Consider the following 22128-nt stretch of genomic DNA (forward strand, 5'->3'; position numbering starts at 1 on the left):
ACCTGAACAAGAGAAGCTGGAAATCTATGAGCACAAATGCTCGTAGTCTGGGCAATAATATCCCAGTCCTGCAAGCCCTAATGGTGGAGGTAGACTTAGACATTGTTGCTGTTACGAAGCATGGTTCACAGATTCTCGTGATTGAGACACAGCCATAATAGACTATAACTTGTTAAGGAAGGACAGAGAAGTCAGAAAAGGGGGAGGAGTGGCTCTTTATGTCAAAAACAATATCTAAGCAACTGAACTGCAAGGAATGTGGGGTAGAGAAGAAGCATTACAGGCTGTCCTAAAAAAAAAAAAATATGATGGTGCATCCATTTTTACTGGAGTGGTTTATAGGCCTCTGACTCAAATGGAAAAACTAGACAGAGATCTGGTTGAAGACATCCAATATGGGAAAGAAGGGAAAAGTGTTGATTGTTGGAGATTTTAATATGCTGGACGTAGACTGGATAATCCCTTCTGCAGAATCTAACAGAAGTAGAGAGATGATGGATGCCCTGCAAGGGGCTCTGTTCAAACAAATGGTAATGTGATGTACCCCAATGAGTGTCGGTATATAAAAGCAAATAAATAAATAAATAAATAAATAATGGAACCCAGAGGGAGGGAGTTATACTCTACTTAGTGCTCACTAACATGGATAATGTCTCTAATGTCCTGGTGGGTGCCCACCACAGCACCAGTGATATCACAAATAGGATACGGAGAAGTCACAAGAAGACGCGGTTTTTGAATTTCAAATATACGGACTTTGTTGAAATGGGAAAGTACCTGGAGGGAGAACTAGAAGACTGGGAGATAGTGAGAGAGGTGGAACAACAGTGGGCCAAACTAAAAGGAGCAATTACAAAGGCAACTAATCTATATGTAGAAAAGTAAACAAAACCAAGAGAAATAAGAAACCTCTCTGGTTCTCAAAGGAAGTAGCTGATAAAATAAAAGCAATAAAAGCATTCAATAAATATAAAAGATCCCAAAAAGAGGAATACAAGGAAGAATATTTGGTGAAACTGAGGGAGACGAAGAAAGTAATCAAGAAAGCAAAACGTCAGGCAGAAGAAACGATTGCCAAAGAGGTAAAATGAGGTGACAAAACATTTTTCAGATATATTAGCGAAAAGTCCGAAGCGGTATAGTGAAATTGAAAGCTGAAAAGGATCAATGTGTGGAGAGAGATGAAGAAATGGCAGAAATATTAAACAAATACTTCAGTTTGGTGTTCACTAAAGAAGACCCTGGAGAAGGACTAGTTAACAAGACATTGGAGGGGGGGTAGAATAGATGAAACGCCATTAACAGTATTAAAGTATATGGGAAGAGCTAGGAAAACTGAAAGTGGACAAAGCCATGGGGCCTAATGAGGTTCATCCCAGGAAACTAAAGGAGCTCAGATGTGCTGGCGGGTCTGCTGCATAACCTGTTCAATAGACCCCTGGAAACGGGAGTGGTGCCGAGTGATTGGAGAAGAGCGTGGTGGTCTTGCTTCACCTTAGTAATGGGCAAATTAATGGAGACTCTGCTGAAGGAAAGGATAGTGAATTATATACAGTCAGGAGGATTGCTGGACCTGAGGCAGCATGGATTCACCAGGGGAAGGTCCTGTCAGACAAATCTGCCACACCAGCAAGATACTCCCATGCACTCTTTTCCTCATTTCCATCCTCTAGCCTTTAGGAATCCACAGTGTTTATCCCATGCCCCTTTGAAATATTTCACCATTTTTGTTTTCACCACCTCCTCCAGAAGAGCATTCCAGGCATCCACAACCCTCTCCGTGAAGAAATATTTCCTGATGTTGGTTCTGAATTGTCCTCCCTGGAGTTTCATTTTGTGACCCCTAGTTCTACTGAATTCTTTCCAATGGAGGTTTGTTGAACGTGCATCATTAGAACCTTTCAGGTATCTGAAGGTCTGTATTATTCTCCCCTGCACCTCCTCTCCTCCAGAGTACACATATTTTGGTCTTTCAACCTCTCCTCATAAGTCATTTGATAGAGAACCTCCACCATTTTTGTCACCCTTCTCTGGACCGCCTTCATCCTGTCTCTGTCCCTTTTGAGATACGGTCTTCAAAACTGAACATAGTACTCCATGTGAGGTCTCACCAAGGACCTGTACAAGGGGATTATCACCACCATTTTCTTACTGGTTATTCCTCTATTCCCAGCATTCTTCTGTCTTTAGCTATTGCCCTGTCACAATGCTTCACTGACATCAGATCGCTAGACACTATCACTCCAAAATCCCACGCTTGCTCCGTGCACAACAGCTCTTCACCCCTCATCACATACAGCTCTTTTGGATTACCGCACCCCAGATGCATGACTCTGCACTTCCTGGCATTGAATCCCAGCTGCCATATCTTCGACCACCGTTCAAGCTTCCTTAAATCACATCTCATTCCCTCTACTCCTTCTGGTATTGTCCACTCTGTTGCATATCTTAGTATCATCTACAAAAAGACAAACGTTTCCTTCTATTCCTTCTGCAATGTTGCTCTCAAAAAGGCTAGAGGATGGAAATGAGGAAAAGCGTGCATGGGAGTATCTTGCTGGTGTGGCAGTTGATATCCTTTACCAATAAGCCTTCATACTGTTGATGCAACTCATTATTGCTCTCTGTTTTAACGGCAGGGGGAAAAGAAGAAAAGGGGAATTAGTTTCGGACAGCAACCAATAAGGACATAGAATTTTACGGTTTGGGAAAACAAATAGCATGGAGTAATTTGCTGATGCTTCTGTTACTACCCTTAACCAATAAGCCTTATACTTGTGATGTACCACTTTTTGCGTTCCTTGGACATCAAGCATCATTTGCTGCGGTACTTGGAGATGACTAAATCTGTCCGAAATCTGATTGCCTGTTTATAGTCCTTGGTGGCGGTAATCAGGGAGCACCGGTGACACGGGCAATGATAGCCCATTGGATTAAGAAATTCATTATGGCTGCTTATGTGGCTGCTGAGATTGCTTTGCCGAAACAGATTAGACTGCATTCCATGAGGGCTCAGGCAGTATCATGGGCAGAACTTTGTTGTCACCTGCCGAGATTTGCTGAGCGGTGACATGGTAATCTTTGTACACCTTTTCCAAGGATTACCGCTTGGATATTCAGGCTAGGGAGGATGCTGCGTTCGTGTGAGCGGTTTTGACAGGACCACTGGCAGCCTCCTGCCCGTTTCGGGATTAGCTTTGGTACATCTCACAGATGGTTATTGACCTACCAGAATGCAGAGGAAGGAGAAATTACTACTTACCTGATAATTTCCCTTCCTCTAATGAGGGCAGGTCAATCCCAGACCTGCCCTAGGCTGCCAATGTTGAAATTATGGTTAGCCTTTTCAAGGCAAACACTGCAGAGTATGATTCTTGCTCTTTGTTGAAAACTGGTAAGTGGCTTTTCTAGCCCCCTTAGTTTTATGCATATGTTACTTCTTTTGTCTGATCTCAGTGTTCCCGTTGGGTTGAAAGTATGAATGGTTGATTTAGTGATAATTTTAAAGTATAATCAGTTTGTCTACAGTTTGGCTTTTCCAAAGAATACTGGTGGACTAATGTTGGGGTGGGACTATATAGCTATGACGTCAGCTTTTGCTCTGTTTCCAACTGCTGGCAGAGGTGCATAATCCACTGGTAGGGATTTGCCTGCCCTCATTAGAGGAAAGAAAATTCAGATAAGTATTAATTTATCCTTATTAACCAAGAAGAAAAAACTGATACTACACACATCCAGCAGAGCTCTCTGCTTCAACGGCAGGGGAGAAGAAAAAAGGGTTCGCACTCACAAAGCGGGGAGTAGCTGGCTTGTTACGGCGGTTACTACCCCAAACCAAATGTGCCTGATACTTCACTTTCGATGCATATCCAGCATGGCTCTCTGCTTCAACAGCATGGGAGAAGAATAAACTGATACTTCAAGCATATCCAGCATAGCTCCCTGCTTCAACGGCAGGGGAGAAGAAAAACAACCAATAAGGGCTGTATAACATAGTCTGAGTAAAACAAGCATGGGTGTAGCTTGCTTATTGCGGCGGTTACTACCCCTACTACCCCTAACTAATCAAGCTAGATATTTCACTTGGATGCAGCTCCATCACTGCTTTCTACATTAATGGTGGGGGTGGAAGGGAAATAGAACCAAGAGCTAAGAGAAACAGATAAGTATGAGAGAAAAAAGTGTGTGAAGCTTGCTGGGCAGACTGGATGGGCCGTTTGGTCTTCTTCTGCCGTCATTTCTATGTTTCTATGTTTGTATAAGTAGACTTAGGAAATAGCCACTACTTCACTGTGCGATAGCAGCATGGGATCTGTTTAGTGTTTGGGATCTTGTTAGGTACTCGTGACCTGGATGGGCCACTGTTGGAAGTAGGATATTGGGCTTGATGGACCTTTGTCTGACCCAGTATAGTATAGCAAGTTCTTATGTAAGCATAGACTATCACTAGGATATTAACTGTGATGTCTATTTCTATTACCAAGTACACTTCAGTGCATGGAATGGGTAAAGATTTGACAGGCTACTAAACATGGAGAAACAGTAATAATGGGAGATTTCAGTTACCTTACTATAAATTGGGTGAATGGCTCATAGGAAGGTGACAAGAAGGTTAAGTTTCTAGACATTATAAATGACTGCTTCGTGGTACTCCAAGAAGGTCCTAGAACCAATAAGGGGTGGGGGTGCTGCATTAAATCTAGTTTTCTCTGGAATGTAGGATCTGGTAGAAGAGATAAGTGGTGCAGCCACTTGGAAATAGTGATCATTATTTGAGATAGTCACTGGAGGAAAAATTCACAAAACTACTGGATTAATATATAACATTAAAAGGAGAGTTTATGACAAGATGAAATTAGTAGAAAACTAATAGGAGCAGTTTACAAAGATCAAAAGTCTGCATGAGACATGGAGACTGTTGAAACACACATGATTTTGGAAACCTAGGTAATTGTACTCCGTAAATTCAAAAAGGTCAAAAGAAAAGCAAGCACAAGCCAATGGTGCTGTGAAAGAGGCAATCAAAATTAAAAAAAAAAAAGGCATCTTTTAAAGAATGGAAAGCAGGGCTTCATTTGGAAAATAGAAATGAATGCAAGCACTGCCAAATTAGGTGTAAAACTATAAAGCAGGCTGCTCGTTGTGACATTGTGCAAGTCACCTCACCCTCCTTGTCTGCTGCCTGCCCTGACCTCTGATTGCCTTTCTGACACTGGAGATAAGGTGTACCTTAGTACCAGAAACATCTGGCTCAAGTTGCCCGCCTTCAAATTTGCTCCTAGATTTATCGAACTATACCAGGATATAAGACTACTTAACCCAGTGACCTATAAAGTCAAGGTTCCCCCTTCCCTCCAAATTGCAAACTCCTTCCATGTTTTCCTACTTAAACCTCTGATCGTCAACAGGTACTCCAAGAAAGTCCCTCGTTCCACCCATGCTCTGTGAGCCCCTGATGCAGAATATGAGATTAATGAAATCATTGACTCAAAGGTGGGGAGAAATAAACTTTATTACCTGGTCAACTGGAAAGGGTATGGACCCGAGGAGAGGTCATGGGAACCAATAGAAAACCTCAATACCCCTGTGTTCATCAGGAGATTTCACCAACATTTTCTCCATAAGCCTAAATGCAAAAGGGCTCCTGAAAGAGGCTCTGGGAGGGGGGGGCTTAAGGGGGGGAAATATAACATGCTGCTATCCAGAGAGTGCTGCGCTATGGTCAGCATCATGTAGCTCAATATCCTGAATCTAGCAAAGTGCTTGGCATCATGATCTGCTGCTGTTTCTGGCTGCTCTGATTAAGGGTCCATGTCAATTTAGCAGTTTTATAGGCACGGCACCCAGGATTTTCTGTTGTGCGTCCTGATGACATCATTGCTGCTCTGATATAAAAGGAAACTCACACCTCTGAGCAGATACCTGTGCATTGCTGTTTCTGTTCTTGACTTTCTCCTGAGACCCAGCCCGATTCCTGAATCCTCTGTCATCTGCTGCCTGTCCTTCTACACTGTACAAACTTTTCCTGCCCAGACGTTTGGCCTGCCTCTCGCTCTTGTAAGAGCTCTGCCTGTCCTGATCTTTGGCATGCCTCTCAATATTGAATGAACTCTGCCTGCCTTGACCTTTGCTTGCTCCCTGATGCTGAATGAACTCTGCCTGTCTTGACCCTGCATGTCTGAGCACAGTTCCGTTATCTTGGCACTGACCATCAGCTGCTCAAGTCCATGACAACATGACCTCAGTGTTGTCTTGGCACTACTAAAGAAGCCTCCCAACAAACTGTTGGAGTCAGTGTCCTTAAAATTTCTTACTTGAAAAGTGGTGTTTCTAGTCACCATCACTTCAGCTAGAAGAATCAGTGAGCTACAAGCATTGGTTCATTACTCTCCATACTTAGTTTTTCCACAACAGACTGGTGCTCCATAGTCACCTTAAATTTCTGCCAAAAGTGGTTTTGGCTTTTCATTTGAATCAAGCCATTGTTTTGCCCATGTTCTTTCGAAGACCTCATGTGAATAAAGGGGAGAAAGCCCTCCATTCACTGGACCATATCTGAAGAAAACACAACCATATTGTCAGACTCCTCAACATTTTGTCTCCTACGATTGTAGCAGATTAGAAATAACTGTTGCCAAGTGCATGCTGTCCAACTGGCTAACAGGCTGTATCACTCTTTGCCATGCTGTAGCTGGCCTTTAGATCCCAGACTCTGTCAAAGCTCATCAAGAACGAGCCATGGCCACCTCAGTGGCTTACCTAAGAGCCATGTACATTGAAGACGTCTGCAGAGATGCAAATTGGTTATTTATACGCACTTTCATGTCTCATTACTGTCTCATTACTGTCTAGACAATCTATCCATTAGCAACAGTAGCTTTGGGCAAACAGTTTAGTGCAGCCTATTCACCCAGCAGTCCATTCTCCACAGAGGAGCCAGGTTGCTTTTATTTAATAAGTGCTTCACCATGCAACCCTCAGCTTGGGCCTCCCCACATATCAAGGCTAATTCAGCCCTGCTTGTTGACAGAGAAAATAAGTTTGCTTACCATAAATGGGGTTCTCCACCAAAAATAGGATGAATTTACCATGCTTAATACCTGCCTGCCTTCCTGGAGGATCAACTACATATCTAAAGCTTAGCTCTCAATTGACTGAGGGGCGCAAGAGGCAGTGCATGTGCTGGAACTCCCTCACATGCTTAGTATTAAAAATTTAATGAGCTAGAGAGATGGTTCTGTTTGGCGCCATCGGAATATGTCACAAACATGTCATGGCTATTTCGTCATGCTGTCTATAGAGAATCCAGTTAACAGTATGCAAACTTGCCTTCTCCTCTGGTGCTTTTTCATGAAAAATGACCTACATAGATTTGAGAATGCAATCTATGTGTCTTGTTTCCTGCCCATGATGTAAACGCAGCGCAGAAACACCTCTTCTGAATGCGACTGTCAGTTATGTTGGCAATAAACCCCTGTACTTTTGCCACATTGAGGGAGGGCAATTTTCAGATAGCTGTTTAAAACAGATAACACAGTTTTTACATGCGCATATGATTTTGAAAACTGTCCCAAATGGTATAGATAGGCAACAATGACATAGATAAGTGTATAGGAAATGGGTGTCAGCAAGCCGGGACAAGTGCTAGACCTTTTTATTTGCATTAAAAAATGCAAATAAAAAGATAGAAAGACAGTCAACTGACCTGTTTAGGCAATTCATCAAATTCCAAAAGTTCAAAACAGGTCCCCACAAAAACACCGTAGATAAAAATAGAAGAACACATGAAACCGAACCCCAACAGCAGCTGATGCTTTGGGAATGACCCTGCTTCAGGGGCAACTTATCTTTTAAAGGGATCGTCTGATCTCGCTGCAGATATGGACAGTTGGGGTTTTGTTGTATGTAGTCTCTTATTTTTATTTATAGTGTTTTTGCGGGGACCTGTTTGAACTTCTGGCATTTGCTGAATTGCCTATACAGATCGCTTAACTGTCCCTAACTTTTCCTTTGCATTATTAAGATGTTCTAAAAGAGATTTTTTTCTAAAGTTAACAGATTATGGGTGGATGATTAAGCGGTCTGGGCTACCTCTATGGTTCCACAAGACGCCTAGCACTTGTTCCAGCTTGTTGACACCCATTTCCTATACACTTATTTATGTCACTGTCACCTATATACACCATTTTGGTTGTCTCTTTGAGTGAGCTTTATGGTGTGACAGCCTTTGTGGGCTTTTTTGTTTAATCCTTTTAAAAATTGTCCTCTATACGTATTGCTACTAACATAAATAGTTATTAGTTTGGAAATGTGGGATTTGGTTTTGTTTTCCTTTAGTTATCTTATTTTTTATTTTTGTTTAAAAGGTACTTTATTGCCCTATATTTTGCACTCTGTTTGTTCTTAAGCATTAGAACTTGTGGAAGGGAAAGTAACCTAGTGTGTGTGTGTGTTATTTGGAGGTTGGTGATTTGTTCTAATGCTAAACTCTCGAGCCACAATCTGTTTTAGGTTAAAGCACTAAAATATACAATAACTGGATGACTCTAATTTTTGAATATCTACAATGCAAATGTCCTCCAGCACCTGTTTGTGATTTTCCTTCAAAATTAGGGCATATTAGATGAACAAGAGCGGGAATAGATAGCCAAGAACAGGTTAATGATGCTCTCTTAGAATAGATTTTAATAAGTTTCAATATATTTTTATTAGGCACAATTTACTAGGGAGGAAAGAAAGCTAACATTGGTTTCATCTGATCCACTGCTCATGCCATTCTTCATGATTTTGAAAACTACTACACTTTTGTCCTCATTTCCACTCCCCTGCCAGTATGGAATTATTATATTTTTGATGATTTTAGTCCCTGCTGGTTTATGTTCCAGTTTCCTGCTTGAAAGAACAGCGCATTGACATTGAACTTTTAGAGAGTTGGAAACACGGAAAGTTAGACTTAGTTATCTATAGGCAAATAGATTGTATTTTGTATTACAATTTATGGCACTTTCTTGGGCTAGCATACATATTTGATGATGGTACTGTTGTACAGAAGGGACAAGTTTGTTTTCTAAAACATAGGTAAGACTATTCCATTCTATTAACATATCTAAGAACATGACAAATAAAGACAGTATAATATGTGAAATTATGGTTGATAATAATTTTCTCCGGTGACAAGCCAAGCTGACAGATCGATACTCTAAGGCCGCGGTAGAAACAGTGCGGCAGTGTCAGGCGCACCCTCGTTCCCCGCACACACAGTTCTCTTCACCTACCGCTCGATACTCTCTTCAAATTGCATGCAAATGCATGCCGCGGCTGCGAAGCCTTAGGCAAGCGTTAGGCCCGCGCAACCCATTTTACTGTATAGTGCGCCTATACAGTATCCTGGGTTCGCGGGCCTAACGCTTCACGGCCACGCTGGTATCTGTCATTTCAAATGTCATTTCAAATGACATTTGAAATGACAGATACCAGCGATTTCGGCGCTCAAGGCAGTCACATGTCGTGACATCACGCCTTGAGCGCCGAAATCGCACGGGCATTCATTCACTGCCGGCGGGGGCCGTGTATTCATCCAGGCAGAGGGTGCCGGTGGCGAAAGTGGCCTCCGGCTCCCTCTGCCTAGATGAATGCATGGCCCCCGCCGGCAGTGAATGAATGCCCGTGCGATTTCGGCGCTCAAGGCGGCCGTGCATTCATCCAGGCAGAGGGAGCCGGCGGCGAAAGCGGCCTCCGGAGGCCGCTTTCGCGGCCAGCACCCTCTGCCTGGATGAATGCACGGCCCCCGCCGACAGTGAATGAATGCCCGTACGATTTCGGCGCTCAAGGCAGTCACATGTCATGTCGTGACGTCACGCCTTGAGCGCCGAAATCGCACGGGCATTCATTCACTGTCGGCGGGGGCCGTGCATTCATCCAGGCAGAGGGAGCCGGAGGCCGCTTTCGCCGCCGGCTCCCTCTGCCTGGATGAATGCACGCCCACCCGGCTGCCTTGAGTGCCAAAATCGGGAGGAGAGGAGAAGGGAGAAGGGACTACCGTAGCAGGCCCGAGCCTTGCTACTTTTTCGGTGTTGTTTTTTTTTTTTGCTTCGGGAGGAGGGGACAGGACTGGGGCTGCACCGGAGACCGGATGGGGCCAGGGCAGGTAAGCGGGGGCTGGGGGAAAGTTTGCTGAGCATCGGGGAACATAACTGTTCACTTCCTGGTACCTGTCATTTCAAATGTCATTTGAAATGACAGATACCAGCGTGGCCGTGAAGCGTTAGGCCCGCGAACCCAGGATACTGTATAGGCGCGCTATACAGTAAAATGGGTTGCGCGGGCCTAACGCTTGCCTAAGGCTTCACAGCCGCGGCATGCATTTGCATGCAATTTGAAGAGAGTATCGAGCGGTAGGTGAAGAGAACTGTGCGTGCGGGGAACGAGGGTGCGATTTCGGCGCTCAAGGCAGTCACATGTCGTGACGTCACGCCTTGAGCGCCGAAATCGCACGGGCATTCATTCACTGCCGGCGGGGGCCGTGCATTCATCCAGGCAGAGGGAGCCAGAGGCCGCTTTCACCGCCGGCTCCCTCTGCCTGGATGAATGCACGCCCACCCGGCCGCCTTGAGCGCCGAAATCGGGAGGAGAGGAGAAGGGACTACCGTAGCAGGCCCGAGCCTTGCTACTTTTTCGGTTTTGTTTTTTTTTGCTTCGGGAGGAGGGGACAGGACTGGGGCTGCACCGGAGACCGGACGGGGCCTTGAGCACCGAAATCGCACGGGCATTCATTCACTGCCGGCGGGGGCCGTGCATTCATCCAGGCAGAGGAAGCCGGAGGCTGCTTTCGCCGCCGGCTCCCTCCTGGATGAATGCACGCCCACCTGGCCGCGGCCTGGATCGAACACGTGCCCGCCGGCTCCCACCACCGCCGCCGCCTGGATGAACGGGCGCCCATCCGCCCGCCGGCTCCCGCCGCCGCCTCGATGACCGCACGCCTGGGGGATTCAGAAAGTGACAGGAAAGTGACAGGTATTTATACATATATATAAACAACTTACGCTGCAATGTTTTTTACACTTTACGGTTTTACCCCCATTTTTTACACTTTATTCCCGTTTTAATTTTCGAACACCATACTAACACCACACTAACACCAAGTAGAGGGTAGGCGGTAAACTAACAGGTTAAGGACGCGGCAAAATAGCGGGTTACAAAGGAGATAATCTGAGCGCGCGTCACAGTATCGGAGGGGAATAGCTAATTCCTTCATTATACAGCTAATTTGTTCATTTACATATCATATACATGCTGCGTGCGGAAAGGGTTATGCGTCTGTTTTAAGAAGCGCTAAGGACGCGTGAAACTGGAGACTGTATCGCTGGATCGCCTTACGCGTCCGAATTGTGCGCTCCCAGCACGTTACAGACGGGAAATCTTCAATCGCACGTAACAGTATCGACCTGTGAGTTAGCTATGACATGGGGTGATATTTGACAATACTGAATGGACCCTTCTGGCCTAGCTCTTAGAGCTTGTGCTCTATTCAGCATTTGCAGGAGTTCCTTCATGAGCGCTGCCTTGTATGCCCTTCAGTCTTTTTTTCAGACAAAGTCCTGCACGGGCATGTCCCTTTCTCTAAGTTTTTTTCTGCTTTTAAAATGTTTGATCCAACAACTCCTGTTGAGTTGCCTTGCTGCCTTGGCAATCCCTTTGGCAGGCGTAACTTGCGCACGCTGGCTCACTGCCAGCGCACCAGGCCCCAACACAGGCTGCTGTGTCAGGGCACTCGGCCATGCCCCAAAACCGCCGCCACACCCCGGACACGCCCTTGGACCCGCGCGCAGGGGTAGGTTTTCAGGGGTTATGTGCATATCTTACGCTCGTAACCCTTTGAAAATCTACCCCACTGTGAATTACAATAAGCCAGTAGTGGTAATATCATTAGCTGAACCATTATTCTAAAATCATAGGCATCAAAAAGTGACTTTAAATCCCTAAGTAGCCGAAGTTTAAAAACTCCCACTCCAACAATGGATTTAATCTGATTGTGGACTGACAAATTAGAACCAATTAAAACACCCAGGCTTTCAACCTGAGGGAATGACCAGTATGTCAACAATCTTAACAGTAACAGTGGAAGTAAAGGGAATTGGACCAATACCAGGACGCTGTAAAGCAATTATCTCACTCTTGCAGGGTTAAGTAGAAGTTTATTATGAGTTAAACATCTCCTAATGGCAGAGAGACAGATGGAAATCATCTCAAATATCTCTGACCACAAAGGGCGAACTGAAATGAAAAATTGAATATCGTCAACATATAACCATTATTCTGCACAGAGACTGGTCAGCGACTTACAAATTGGTGCCATATGGACAGGGCGTCTCAAAGTGAACCTGTTGCCTAAGGAGAGGGATAAAATGATGCCCCCTCCCTCCCTCCCAAGGCACGGCACAGGTCATATCATCGAGAGGGCCAACAGACGGCCCCTTGGAGTCTGACTGTTTTGGTGATATGAAAGGCTGCAGAAAGGGGAAAGCAGGAGTCAGAGTTCCCAGAGGAGTGGCAAATAGTGTGTTAGTGATAATATTTCCAGGAAGTTGACAACCCTCCCACACTCCAGAGAACCCTACCACCTGCTTCCCACCTTTCTCCAGCATTTGACCCTGGAGAAATGGGAAATTGGTGAATGGTGAGGGTCTGTGTGTGGCACACACTCTCCAGGTCGGTGCAAGGGTATTAGATACCCTAGAGCTTTGCACCCTTCCCCCCAACCCTCACCACACACAATTAAAAATTATACTTTTTAAATAATAGATGTTACATGAAAAGGACATTCATATTTTTCTGAGTTAAAAAAATATCACAACATGTACATTATTTTTGCATGCATTGCTGTAGTGCCAACTAGAAAACCCTGCCTAAAGATACTTGGAATTCATATGGTATTAGACCTATTGTAAAATGCATTTGATGTGGGCTTCACCCTCAGAAAACCATGAATAAACTGAATTATAGTTACAATATAGAAAACCTCCTATACCAAAACAACACTAAGTGCTAGCACTCAAACAGTAACAATTGTTACAGTAACCTATGAAAATACAACACTGCAAATATTAAACTAGGTCCTAAACCAGCAATACACCTCCTATTAGGAAAACAGAGCAAGCCAGGCTACTATAGATCAATAAATAGAAATTACATGCCAGCAGAATACTTCACTTAAGTCATACCTGCAGAACACAGACAGAAATACAGAATAAAGAAACCATAAAGTATAAATAGAAATGTACAGACAAAAACTAAACTGGAAACTGCAAGAAGACAGACTGTGCATGCAGTGCAACAAACACCATTACTGCTCATAAAATAATAATAAAATCAAGAAATATAACACATCAATCATAATAGTAAAAGTATACTAATATAATAAATATTTCAGAACAGTTGACAAATGTGACATCATTCAATAATTAAACTCAAAATTTTCCAAAAAGGTCTTAAAAACCAAGAAAATATTTTGAAACAGACATCAAAGAACACCCAACAATTATAACTAATATGAATAAAATAATTCCCTGCTCTTCCTACCTGGGATCTTTTGATTTTCAGTCACCCTAAGTTTGTTGAGCAGGAGAGAGCTGCACAAAATTTATTTTCTCTCTCTCTCACACACACGCTCACACACACACACACGCGCGCGCGCACACACACACACACGCCCACACTCACACACACACACTCTTCCTCTCTCGTACACATACCAGTGCCCGCGTACCCTCACTCTCACGCAGGTTCTCTCCTCATACAGGCTCTAATGCATGCTTTCTTTCACACACTCACACATACATATAGACTCTCTCACATGCTTTTTTCTCTTACATACATTCACACATGAATACAGGCTTTCTCACCCATACACTCACATGCATGAAGGTTCTCACATGCACTCCTTCTCACACATGCTTATAGGCTCTCACATACATTTTCTCTTACATGCATTCATACATACAGGTTCTGACACGCACTCACCCGCGCCTGCAGGGTCTCATACATGCATACAGGTTCTCCCACCCACCCCTTTTCTCGTACATGCATTCACACATGCCTACAGGCTTTCACACATGCATACAGGCTCATGCCCGTGCAGTCACACATGCATACAGGCTCGCACACTTGCTTGCTCCCACACCAACTCACTCTGTCTTTCTCTTGCACTCCCATGCACACAGGCCCTCACTTAATTTCATACACACACACACACACAGGCTGTCACTCTCATCCACACAACACAGGTGTCTGTCTTATACGTGCATATGCACTCAGGCCTCCCCTATGTTCATGCCCTGCTGGGTCTACTCTTCTGGCCACAATGGGATTGGCTCCACCACAGCCATGCCTCTCCGCAGATCTCGCCACGCCTGTTCTTCCAGCCATGGCAGGATGGGCTCTGCCACAGCCAAGCTGCTTTTCAGACCCCTCCAGGCCTATTTTTCCAGCTGTGGCGGGATTGTCTCTGCCATGGCCACACCATCCTTGAGGCTCCACCAAGCCTATTCTTCTGGCCATGGCAGGATAAGCTGTGCTGGCGCCATGTTTCTTTTCAGGCCCCATCAGACCTACTCTTCCGGCTGTAGTGGGATGGGCTCTACCCTGGCCATGCCGCTCTTCAGGCCCTGCCGGGCCTCATATCCTTAGGCACCATTGTGTCTGAAGCAAGGTGAGGCGGCTGTTGCAGGAGAACTTTTGAGGATATCTTTTGCTACTCCCCAGATTTTGCCACCTGAGGCAGTCGCCTCACCTTGCCTCATGATAGAACTACCCCTGCATAATAAACATTAAATATTATGGCTGATACTGGTTAAGGTGGAATGGTAAGTTGAAGTACAGTTATCTCTCCACACCTGTTATGAACATTAGGAAAGGATAGATTAAAACCACTGAAGTATTGAACTCACACGCAACACTTCCTCAACCAGTACAGAAGGACTCGATGGTATATCGAACCAAAGGCAGCAGATGTGTCCAATAGGACTAGCACAAAGCTTTGCCCATTATCTATTCCCCTTCTCACCACATGAGCAATTTGTCTCAGTACTCAAGGATTTTCTAAATTCAAACTGGTTCTGGTCGAGAACCTGATTGACTTCAACAAATCATTAAGTTGGAGCAAGGCTTATGATTCTACAACTTTGGTTAGAAATGACAAAGAAGAGATTAGCTGATAACTAGCCAGATCAGTCTGGTCCAAACCAGACTTTCATTAATGGTTGAATTGAGGCTTGCTTTAATACATTGGGTAAACTTCTACTAGAGAAGGACAAATTCACCAAATCCTTCACGTCTTTCACAGCTTTTAAAAGGTCAACATTTCAGGGGTTCAGTGGGCAGAAAGAGGTGTTCAAAGAAGAAATTACCTGCATGATCTCCACTGTAGAGGCTTCCTCAAAATGGGACCATTGAATGGTCACATTCTCGGTCATGGCATCAAACCAAGATGGTACCAAGCATCTCAGAATTTTTTTTAAATTTTAGCTGAAAATAAATTAATAGATACATCACAACTGGGAAGCCCAGGACTATTTTCAGTACTGTCAAGATGACTTCCAGGTGGACTTGTCAGATTTTTTACTAATCTGAATAGCTCTGGCAAGTTTGAGCACCAGAAAAAGGTTTTCTTGGAATTCAAGTGTAACAGACACCTGTTTCTGTTACCATTAAGGCTTGAGTGTATTCTTAGCTATGGCATATTAGTAAATGGTGGAGATTACCATTCAAATGAAGCCCCTCCGTTTCGAGGGTAGGAAATGGACCCAAAAAACAAAAAGGGAGGCGATCTATGAAAGCCTTTAGGGTAAAAACAGAAGAAATAGATGCCAGATTTCCTTTAAAAGTGTTTATTATAGTGGAGCCGTGTTAAAATGCCCGACTCTGGCTGAGTTTTGCCACTCCTCAAGTGGCTGCCTCAGGGGCTATAGTGAGATAACATAAAAATAATTTAAACATGTATAATAATACTCACAAAAGATGACATACATAACTTAAAATCAATAATAATGAAAACACAGACATACAAGGATATAACAATTAAAATGGTGACATATAAATTGAGATCAAAACCATGATTAATAAAGCAACATCAATCCTCATGTATCTAAAGTAAGGGTAGTATACAACACCTTTATACGTAATTGTGTCTGGTATTAAGTAGAGGTTGTGTTAATCTTGCACACAAAAATAAATAAAAATGAAATAAAATTCAAACTAGAAAAACTTTTTTATTAAAAGACCCATATTACACCAAAGGCTAAAATTTAAAGTTGTACTTAAAATCAATAAACAACTGTTGGTTGATAATTAAAATTGAAATTTTCACCCGTGTATCTAGGGCTATACATGTTTGTTACCTTGCAGTTCTGAGTTTGGACCTAAATTGTTCGTAAACCAGTCTTATTTGAGGTACATTAATGGTTGGTGAAACATCCATAGTGGGGACATATCTGTAAAAATATGACAATTAACTAAGTAATAATTATTGATATGATCCAACTTACCCACACCAAATTTTTGGAGAAAATGTATATGTGAATTTCAATGAATATACATATGTATCTCAAAAAGCTTCAATCTAATTATTTACATCTCGTTTGAGATGCAGACTCGAACAAATGCTCCCAGAGCTGTCTTTAAATGCTTCTGTATTACTATAATAATGCCCAAGCTAACCTTATGTCCATTGTTTCATAACGCTACAAGTAATAATAAAACAGGCACCAACCTTTAATTATATAGCCCGATCTTGTTTATAAAACAGTTTTTTGTTCTTAGATCTCCGTGTAAAATATATCTGACATTGGTAAAAAATAAATTACATCATAATTGATGGCAGCCATTCCCAAATACGTTTTGGGGCAGATTTTAAAAGCCCTGCCGGATTTACGCGTGCAGGGGACTTGCCTCGGCAGGCGTAACTTTCTGAACAAAGGTAGGGGGGAGATTTAGGTAGGGCTGGGGGGTGGAGATAGGTGGGGGGGGGGGGCCGGAAAAAAGGTTCCCTCTGAGGCCGCTCCGATTTCGGAGCGGCCTCAGAGGGAACGGAGGCAGGCTGCTCGGCTCGGCGCGCGCAGGTTGCACAATTGTGCACCCCCCCTGTGCGCGAACAAATCTACGCCCGTGCATAACTTTAAAAATCTACCCCTTTATAATTAAAATAATGACATGAGAAAAGTGTGAGAACAGACAGCTACTTCTGAAACCCTTACATGTTCAGTATTTAATTTTAGGCACGAACCAATTCTTATGGGGCTAAGAGGATTTTATTTTAATGAAGGCCATGTGAAACACAAATGCTGTTAACCAATTTTAATTTCCTAGCGTGTAGCAGATGGACTCAAAACAAGTGGGTATAGTGTGCTTGTGCTAGCAGTTGGAGACGGATCTGACGTCAGCACGGGTACATATACCCCCACAGGAAGTGCAGCAACTCAGTAATTTCCGTCTCCAAAAGCAGTTTGGAGCTACCTCATGCTCGCTGAGCGTGTTTCCAAATTCTACACAACTAAATTCAGAGAAACCTACCTGAAGACGAGCCCCGCACTCCGGTGATACCAGTCGGTCCCTCCCCCAGTTGAGTTTCCCGAGGTGATTTCCGGGGTCCCTCGGAGGTAAAGGCCTCGGTCCGGTGGCCGGCTTGCGGCAGGGACCTAGCCCCCGAGTGAGAAGGGCTCGGGCGCGGCGTAGAGGCAGCCTCGGTCCCGGCGTGGACTTGGCCCCCGAGCGAGACGAGTTCGGGCGCGGCCTAGAGGCAGCGGGTGCACTTCCTCGAGCGCAGCGGTGACGGTACTCACCCTCTCCCCCCGCAGCCGGAGACCGCCCGGTTCGCAACCGGGAAGCGCCGAAGACAAGGTAAGGCGTACATCTTTACTTGTTGGTCTCCGAGGAAGCGAGGATTCGCAGAGTCTGCCTAGGTCGCAATCCGCCACGGAGGTCGCCATTTTCCTGCCTGGTTTGTCTCCACGCTATTAGGCGCACGTTGTTGAACGCACGTTGTTCGGCGCACGTTGTTCGGCGCACGTTGTTAAGCGTACATTCTTAGGAGCACGTTCATAGGCGCCCGCTGATACGTCCATTCCCAGGCACACATGGAGCGTAAGAGAGCCTATGCGTCAGCGGAGCCGGTCCCTCCAGCATCAGGCATGAGCCTCTGCTCGGCATGCAACCTCAGAGCCACACAGAGCGAGGAAGCAGACTCCCTATGTGCCCAATGTGAAGAGGCCCTGGGAGTTCCAGGCCAGGGCCGGTCACAGCCCGGTGTACTTGCCAGTTCCTCAGGGAACACCCTGGACCTAGCAGGCAGCAGTGAGCAGCCGGGGACCCCAAGGGACCTGGTACCCCTCAGACCGGATCCCGCTTCGCTCTCCTGGGTGGAATTATTCAAGGGGATTCATGCCTTTGTCACAATGCAGGCTGCTTCCCGAGCGGGTCCATACGTACCGGATGACCCGGCCCCTGGACCCTCAAGGCCTAGGCACGGCCACGCACCACCCGGAACCCCCACTGATGAGGATTCAGATTGCCCTGAGGAAGACGATGAGTCCCCCGAGGAGGGAGAACTGCCCTCGGGGGTTGAACCATATCGGACCATGAGGCGCTTCTTTTTGAAAGGGGATCTTCCAGGCCTGATCTCTCAATGCCTGTTGGAGCTGGCTATTCCAGGCCACGATGCCCCTGAAGAACCTAGAATGAACCCCCTGTTAGAGGGCCTGCGCCAAACGTCTCACCATTTTCCCCTCCTACAAGTAGCTCAGCAGTTAATCGATCTGGAATGGAATACGCCGGAGGCCTCATTCAAAGGGAGTCTGGCCTTGGCTGGCATGTACCCCTTAGACCCGGCAACCAGGGAGAAGCTGGCGTGCCCCCAGGTAGACGCCATAGTTAGCGCAATTGTGAAGCGCACCACCATTCCGTTGGCGGGGGGGGACGGCCCTCAAGGATACACATGACCGGCGCATGGACACCATTCTGAAACAAGCCTTTGAGGTGGCAGCCATGTCCCTACGAATTGCGACTTGCTGCACCGTGGTGATACGTTCCTGTTTATCACAGGCTAGGAGCAACACCCCGGGAGAAGAAATGGAATCGGCTCTCTCGTTCCTCACTGATGCAGCCTCCGACTTAGTATGTACGGCAGCCAAAGGAGTGTCATCCTCAGTGACGGCCAGGAGACAGCTCTGGCTACGTAATTGGTCGGCCGACTCCTCCTCCAAAACACGCCTCACGAGAATGCCCTTTGAGGGATCCCTCCTGTTCGGCAGCGACCTTGAGAAACTGGCCAATAAATGGGGCGTCTCTCCATTACCCCGTCTACCAGAAGACCGGTCAAGGAGGAACCAGCGCCCCTTTCCTAGGCCACCCAGGGGTAGATCCTCTCAGCGCTTCAATCCTTACAGGACTCACTACCAAGCACCTCGTTCTCAGACCAGGAACCAGTCCTTTTGGCCTTGGCACAACAAGAGGGGAACTGGTTCGGGTCCCGGCCGTACCCCACAATGACAATCAGCCGACCCATCCGGGGGTAGCAGCCATAGGGGGCAGGCTATCCCTCTTCTACCAAAGGTGGGTCGAGATTATGTCGGATCAGTGGGTCCTCGCCATCATCCGAGAAGGGTATTACCTGGATTTTCTTCGACTCCCGCCGGACAGGTTTGTGGACTCTCCTTGTTCGCCCATCAAGAGGAAGGCCCTAGAAGTTACTTTGCGGAGGCTCCTGTCCCTAAAGGCCATAATCCCAGTGCCTGCGAGGGAGATGCATTCTGGGCATTATTCCATTTATTTCATCGTGCCCAAGAAGGAGGGCACTTTCCGGCCTGTCCTGGACCTCAAGTCAGTCAACTGATACCTACGGGTCCCCAGCTTTCGCATGGAAACTCTGAGGTCTGTCAAGAATTCAGTACAGCCAGGGGAGTTTCTCACATCCCTAGATCTGTCGGAAGCCTACCTGCATATCCCAATCCATTGGGATCATCAGCGCTATTTACGCTTCAAGGTCCTGGACCAATACTTCCAGTTCTGAGCTTTACCCTTCGGGTTAGCCACCGCGCCGCGGACCTTTACCAAGGTCATAGTAGTAGTGGCAGCGTCCCTCAGGAAGGAGGGAATCCTCGTCCTTCCCTGCCTGGACGATTGGCTGATCCGGGCGAAGTCGCCAGAGGAGAGCCACCAGGCAACCAACAGAGTTATAGCTCTTCTGGAAAGCCTAGGATGGGTTGTAAACTTGAACAAGAGTTCCCTACAGCCTTCCCAGTCACTGGAATACCTAGGAGTCTGATTCGACACCCAGGAAGACAAGGTCAGCCTGACCTCCAAGAGAAGATCAAAGCTCCGGAATCATCTGCAGGCCCTGCTGAGCGCCACCCGGCCCACAGCTTGGGATTACTTACAGGTCCTCGGCCTTATGGCATCCACTCTGGAGGTGATACCATGGGCAAGGGCTCATATGAGACCACTACAACACGCCCTCCTATCTCGGTGGAGCCCACGGTCACAGAACTACACCACCCACCTACCTCTACCAGCCAGAGTGCGGAATCAGATACGGTGGTGGTTGCAGTCCGGCCACTTGAGCCGGGGGTCCAGAATGTCCTCCCCAACCTGTACCCTGCTCACTACGGATGCCAGCCTGAACGGATGGGGAGCGTATTGCGAAGAACTCACCACCCAAGGGTGGTGGAACAGAGAAGAGTCGGGGTGGAACATAAACCGACTAGAGGCACGGGCAGTCAGGCTAGCGTGCCTGCGATTTGCCCACAGACTTCGCAACAGAGCGGTCAGAGTGATGTCAGACAACGCCACCACGGTGGCATACATCAACCAACAGGGCGGAACCAGAAGCCAACAGGTATCCCTAGAAATAGCTCCCCTGATGACTTGGGCGGAAGCAAATCTCCAGGACATCTCCGCCGTCCACATCGCCGGGAAGGACAACACCACGGCAGACTTCCTCAGCAGAGAAAGCCTAAATCCAGGGGAATGGCAGCTGTCGCCCACAGCTTTCCAGATGATCATGGATCAGTGGGGGACGCCGGGCATGGACCTACTAGCAGACAGGTCCAACGCTCAAGTTCCCAAATATTTCAGCCACAGGCGGGATCCTCTATCCCAGGGTATCGATGCCCTGGTACAGCCATGGCCTCGGGAGATCCTACTATATGCCTTTCCTCCATGGCCCCTGCTGGGTGCCATTATACACAAGATCCAGCGGCACAGAGCCCTAGTTCTTCTAGTGGCCCCGGACTGGCCAAGAAGACCCTGGTACGCAGACATGAGAAGACTACTGGCAGGGAATCCACTTCCCCTGCCTCCACAAAGGGACCTGCTGCGGCAAGGTCCCATCCTCCACGAGGATCCAGCTCAATTCTCTCTTATGGTCTGGCCCTTGAGAGGGCTAGACTGAAGAAAAGAGGATACTCGGGGCCTACGAGCATGCAAGTTCTCCACATCCCTAACATATATAAGGATCTGGAGGGTATTTGAAGCCTGGTGCGAAACTCACGGCGCCAATCCACATGCCGCTAAGATCCCTATCATTTTGGATTTCCTGCAAGATGGACTTCAGAAGGGTCTGTCCCTCAGTTCCATCAAAATTCAAGTGACAGTGCTGTCCAGCTACGGTCCCCGGAGGGACCGCAACAGCATCGCCACACATCCAGACGTTTCACGTTTCCTGAAAGGGGTCAAACACATTCGTCCGCCACTGAAGTGGCCAGTGCCCCTGTGGAACCTCAACCTAGTGTTGGAATTTCTAGCAGGATCCGCCTTCAGGCCTCTTCGAGGCCTGTCTCTCCGTTTGTTGACCTTGAAGATGGTGTTCTTGCTGGCTGTGTGTTCAGCACGCCGCATCTCAGAGCTGCAAGCACTGTCCTGCCGTAATCCTTTTTTCAGAATCACTCCGGAGGCTATCCATCTTCGCACGGTTCCCTCCTTTCTACCTAAAGTGGTCTCACAATTTCACCTTAACCAAACCATATCCTTGCCTACCACGGCGGGTTTGAAGAAATCTGAAGAAGGGCGTTTACTACGCCATCTCGATATCGGCAGATTGGTGCCCAGGTATCTGGAATTGACACAAGAAGTACGAAAGAC

At 46.4% G+C, this 22128-nt stretch overlaps 1 protein-coding gene across 1 annotated transcript in view; it reads left to right on the forward strand.

The window, feature by feature from the left end:
• Window positions 1-22128, forward strand: part of DTWD2 (DTW domain containing 2) — a 399585-nt gene that overhangs the window by 279581 nt on the left and 97876 nt on the right.

The sequence above is a fragment of the Rhinatrema bivittatum genome, chromosome 1, assembly GCF_901001135.1.
Source record: "Rhinatrema bivittatum chromosome 1, aRhiBiv1.1, whole genome shotgun sequence".
Lineage (NCBI taxonomy): Eukaryota > Metazoa > Chordata > Amphibia > Gymnophiona > Rhinatrematidae > Rhinatrema > Rhinatrema bivittatum.